Consider the following 6,000-nt stretch of genomic DNA (forward strand, 5'->3'; position numbering starts at 1 on the left):
TACTTTTTACCTTTCTTTTTTGTTGAACAACCCGAAATGAAAGTGGAAGAATGTTAATAATATAAAATTTGTTGAATGTAAAAGAATTACTATCATAATTCGATATTTACCTTCTTCCCACTCACTTGTTTTTCATTTGTTTTTCTTTTGTTTTTCTTTTGTCTTCTTTCCTCCCGTTCATTAGTATCTTCCTCAACTTCTGCAACTTGTTGCAAGGAGAAGAATGTTTTCAAGTTAGAAGATAATAAAATAGTGATAGTATTTCTATTACTGTCACTTGGTCTATCACTTGCCCTTCCGTTATTTATTATTTTCATTTTGGTAAAAACAAGAAAACTAACAACAACTAGCAATAAAATTAACATTAAAATCATTATCTATTCTCTACACTAATAGTAATCTATCACTTGGTCTATCAATTGAACGTTTATATATTAGCAATCAACAATAACATTATATAACGAGCAATTATCTATCAGCAAGAGCATTATATAATAAATATATATCACCAGTTATTTATCAGTAATAACATTAGATTTTTAACTATCTATAAACTATCACGATAGACAATGATAGCTATCTAATAGACACTAATAGACATTAGACAATGTCTATCACTAATAGACATTGATAGAACACTATCACTGTCTATCACAAATAGACACCAGTAATAGTCTATCGCTATCTTCAGTGATAGAAAGTGATAGTATTCTATCACTTGGTCTTTCATTGATTATCATTGTCATTATAAACTTATCTATGAGCAACCGAATTGTAAACTAAATACAAGAAGTTTAGTGATAGATAGTGATAGTGTGTTTATCACTTGATCTTTCAGTTGGCCTTCCATTGTTTAGTGATAGTGTGTCTATCACTTGATCTTTCAGTTGACCTTCCATTGTCTATCATTGTCATTCTAATTAACATTTTGTTAAAAACAAGAAAACTAAATGAAACTCATCTGTTAGCAACAAATTTAAATTGTAAAGAGATTATGATTTTGAATCTAAAAACTGATAGAGGGCGATAGAATAGTATCATGGTCAATCATTGATAAACAATGGTAGTGTTCTATCACTGTCTATCACAACTTTAGGATCGCCGGTGATATTGTTCCATCACTATCCGTCGCTGATCTGTCAATCCATCAAGAAATTGGAGAATATCGAAGAAGAAGCCCCAATACCTTCAATTCCAAAACCCATAAGCCCAGTGATTGAACGCCTTCAGGTGATTTTCTTCTTAATTTCTTCGAGAATCTCTCAAATGGGGTAAATCGATTCTTTTTTACCTTCTTGATTTTGGGTTTTCTTTTTTAAAATTTTGTTTGTGGGGTTTCGGTGTTTTACGAATTTTTTTGAATTAATTTGGTTTCTCTTGTCGAGAAATTAGGATTTGAGATTGGTTTTCTGTTTGGGGTTTAATGTAATATTTGATTTCTGCAGTTTGTTATCATTATCTCGATGAACTTCCAATCTGGAGGGAAGAAGAAGAAGATGAAGTCAAATCCATTAGGTTGGAGGGAAGAATCGCATGTCACACGAGGATGGGTTGCGTGGATCGGGTGGATTAGGCACAACTTTTGTGTATGGGTTGGGCTTTTTTGGTATTTCACTGGGTTGTAGCTGGGTATAACCCATTTTGTCAAATTTTGTACTTTGTAAATTGTTTGCTATAATTTTTTATATTTAAAATGCCTCTTTATATTAAAATTATAGGTTATAATTAATGTAAATAAGATATAGTTTTAATATGATTCAAATTAGTTCAATTAAATATTAGATACTTAATTGATTAATTAAATTATTTAATTTCAAATTTTAATTAAATTAATTTCTTTTCAATTTAATTAAACTAAATCAAACTCCCCTACATTGCAAGAGAATGAGAAAGTGGGAGAGTGAAGAGAGGTAGTTACTCTCTCTCTTTAAATATGCATACAATCTGCAGTTGAAACAGGTTGGTGAAACATTACGACATTTTTACTCTCCATATCTCCCAGTCTCTCTATAAAAAGTCACACTTTATTTCCTGTGCTACTCATAGGAGCTCTTGGTGCAGTGTTATGAAAGAAAACTCCGAGTGGGTGAAGAGATTGAAGATCGCTCTTCAAAAGTAACATCCTTTTCCTTTGAATTCTTAATAGTATAAAAAAAAACCTCTTAAAAGTGGCACCCAAATATCATGTTTTTGGATAAATCTCTTTTTTCTTCGTCGATTAAAGAAAATCAATGGTAAAGAGTATAGTTCGAACTACAATGGGGCATTTGGAGCACTGAGTTGGTTATTATAATCGGTAATTATTATCATTGAGTTATAATAGTTTATATTTGGGGTGTAGATTATTGGACTTCTTGCAGACTCGGCAAAATAAGTTTAAAAAATTAGGCCCAAACCCAGACTTTTATTTTTGCAAAAATAGCAAAAAAACAAACTCAACCCACGTAATATACTTGATATACCTGATACATTTGATACACCCAATACATTACTGATATACACTTTATATGCTAGATATACTACTAATATACGTCTTATACATTTGATACACTCTTGATACATGCTTGATACACTATTGATAGATACTTGATACATTTGATATATGATTGAAAATGACTGGTTATTTAAGTGTTTAAAAAATCATATGATTTTTTTGAAAAACACTTTTTCTCTAATTATTCCAAACATGGCCAAATTGTCAAAATAAGTATATTAAACTATGTGTTAGTGAACTTTAGATTTGAATCTCTCCGGCCAATTGTACATTTGTACTTAAAAACGAAAGAAATAACATTAATTAAAAAGGAAAAAAAACTACAAAAGGATAAAACATGTAGCAAATAAAAAAATTAAAATGAGTAATAACTCATATTACTGCAAACAGAAATACAAAAAGTATATAAATTAATGAAAAAAATGAACAATTGATATATTTAAATGTGGTATAATAGTTAACGGATATACCAAAAAATATGAGTTTGTTAAAAGAGCAAAATTAGAATACGGAATAAACGAAAATTTTAATTTGAGAATTTTGTCATATCTACAATTTTTCATATGTTAAAGGCACGCCCCTAATTATATATTTAGGATCTGCTACCCATTGCAAATTCCCTAGATTATTTTAATTTTGTTTATAATAGTATGTGTTTGAAGTGCAAACTATTTTAGTTTGAGGAGGAAATAGTAAACACCGTAATAAAAAAAAAAGATAAATGTAAAATAATAAAAATGGTAATCAATAATAAATATTGAAATAAATGGGTCTTGAAATAGTAATATTTATTATAATAATAAATAATTTTAATAGTTGGAGCTAATTGGAGGCTCAAACGGCTCAAGTGTGTCCAATGAACACCACAGCCAAAATAATTACATCCCAAATTGGTAGAGTTCTTAGACTAGATTAAAAAAAAAAAAAAAAAACTGAGTAGGGGAAAACAAATATTTATCATTTACCTATTTTATGATGGTCTGTTAAAAGTACTTTCAAGCAATCTTCTCTCTTAGGTAAGCAATTATGGTCAAAGAAATAAGCATTAAATCAACTTTGGAAGCCTAAGGGAAAAGGCTAAACCAGGCAGAAATGAAGAAATGTTAAAATAACAAAAGGAATGAACACAAAACTAAAAAAGAAAATTAGAATTAAGGACATCTTATTGTACCTTTTCATTGAACCACATGTGGTGGCTTTGAAGATGACATATTGTGTTGTTCAGCAGAGTAGCAAATGCAACATTATAAAGATTCATCTAAGAACTCTACAATTTAAATCTCTCTTGAGCGGTGCAGGATAAACATCTCTAAGTTAATACAATTTTATAATAGAGTTTGGAAGATCTTTAATACTCAAATATCTAAATGTTTCAACTTATCAATAAACTCTAAAGGATCTGCATTTAGGATTTTACCCGAGAAGTTTAAGCTCAATGTTTGTAATCGAAAAAAATAATGAATGAATTTTTCCAAGTCCAATTGCAGACTATGTGCACTATCTAGCATAAAAAATGTCCTCAAATGTGTCGTCTTAGATAATGGTCCTAGAAGTTGATCTTCATAACATTCTTTCCATGAAAAGTGATGAGTTCTTTTGTCAATGACATTCTCGACCAGTCCACACACGTATTCATTATAATTTGTTATTGAACAAGCTAGATCATGCATCAAATCATGCATCTTACATGCTCTTAGGTCTCCTAAATCATTTTTCGTAATCTCTTGAAAAAATAACCTTGATAACAACTCCATGAAATAAACATTACCAATATCAATAAGGTTGTCATTATTGCCATTCGTTTGAATGAAACCTTGTGCTCTCCATAGTTGTATTATGACACCCTTTTGAATCGCATAATCTTTCGAGAACAAAGCACAATATATAAAATATTGCTTCAAATTAACTGGGAGGTATTTATAGCCAAGTTTAAGAATCAATCACATTTATTTTAGATCGTCTTGTCCTTGAGTCCAAACTTGATAAAGTTCCTTATCCTTGAAAGACGACCAAAATCTCTTTGATTTATCATCTTTTAATACTTTTCCAATAGTTCTTATCATGAGAGGAACACCTTTTAACCTTGATGTGTTTTTCTTGCCAATTTAGACCAAATATGAATTCTGATCAAGCTCCTCTTGATTAAATGGATGTCCTTCCAAACCATATACTTTTTGAAACAATAACCAAGAATTGCACTCATCCAAAATTTGTAAAGATTACAATAAAATAGTGTCAGAAGTTTTTTGCAACTTATTCACTGCGTATTGTGATCAAAATTCTACTACCCTTTGCACCAACCATCAACGATCTTTTAAGATGTAACCCTTCCTCTTTTTTCTCCTTTCACACATCATCCATGACAAGCAAATATTTCTTTTCATTGTTTTTCTTTCTAAGCTAACTTTATAATGAATCTATTTGAACGAATGACTCAGGCTTCATTCAATTGGAAACTCTATTTTTTTATTTATTATTGGAACGCCTTTAATTTGTTACTTGGCACTTCAAACAACCAAGTACAGGACTCTCATTGTTTGGTCAGTCGGCCGAATTTAAGGGCAGCGTGCCTTGGTTGGGGTTTGGGGGTGTTGCCCCCAAACCTTTTCAGAATCCATATTTAGTATATTTATATATTTGTGGTTATTTAAGATTATAACTTTAGGGTTTAAAGTAGTGCGCTATATAAATTCTCTAACCTTAGAGACACCATTTGTATATTCATAAAATATTCTCTCTTATAATATTGTTCTCTGTCCTGTGGACGTAGCTAACACACTGTTAGTGAATCACGTATATCTGTATGTTGATTTTACGTTGTTTTTTTTTTATATTATTTAATTATTGATTTCGTAACATGGATAATAATTTTCAATTCAAATTCTTTAGAAACACACACATAACTTCAAGTATGTACGAGTAAGTCTCTCGTCTCTTTCTCAACCCTTCATCATCTCTTTTCTCTATACATACTTGTTTTCTTTTTCTTCGAACTATGGCCAGAACTTGCCGTCTCAAGATTTCGTAAGAGGACTCAGTCCAATAGGTCATCAATCTCGTGCAAAACATCCTTTAAGCTTTGAAATCCAAGCCTTGAGTGAAAGACTCTTGGACTGCTGCTCCTCTGCATCTAGAAGCACGGCTTGAATGTCAAAAAGAGAGTCATGGAGTTTGTCAAGCTCATCGTTCACGCGCCACGCCGATGCAAGCTCTTGGCAAGCAATATAACCCAATTTGATTATAATGCTTCCAGTAACGTCAAACAGAATAGATTCAGCCATGGGGATGATAGAAAGTTTGGAGGAACGATGCTAAAGACAGGGTCATTGCAAGCTAAGCTCAAGGGTAACGGTAATTACAATCAGCTGAGTTTTTTTTTTAATCTTTTGAAATTTAGTTTAGAATATAAATATATTTTAAAGAATCTGTCGTAATTAATTTTCCACAAAAAAGTGTTGTAATTAATTATCTTACCCGCTATTTTTTTTATAGTTTCTACACTCCCT

The 6,000-nt window shown here is 30.9% G+C and overlaps 1 pseudogene; it reads right to left on the reverse strand.

The window, feature by feature from the left end:
* Positions 1–3,849: 3,849 nt before the first annotated feature.
* On the reverse strand, positions 3,850–4,939 carry LOC150038504 (disease resistance protein RGA2-like; annotated as a pseudogene).
* Positions 4,940–6,000: the final 1,061 nt, after the last annotated feature.

The sequence above is a fragment of the Benincasa hispida genome, chromosome 1 (assembly GCF_027475165.1).
Source record: "Benincasa hispida cultivar pf3 chromosome 1, pf3_genome.v1.1, whole genome shotgun sequence".
Taxonomy (NCBI): domain Eukaryota; kingdom Viridiplantae; phylum Streptophyta; class Magnoliopsida; order Cucurbitales; family Cucurbitaceae; genus Benincasa; species Benincasa hispida.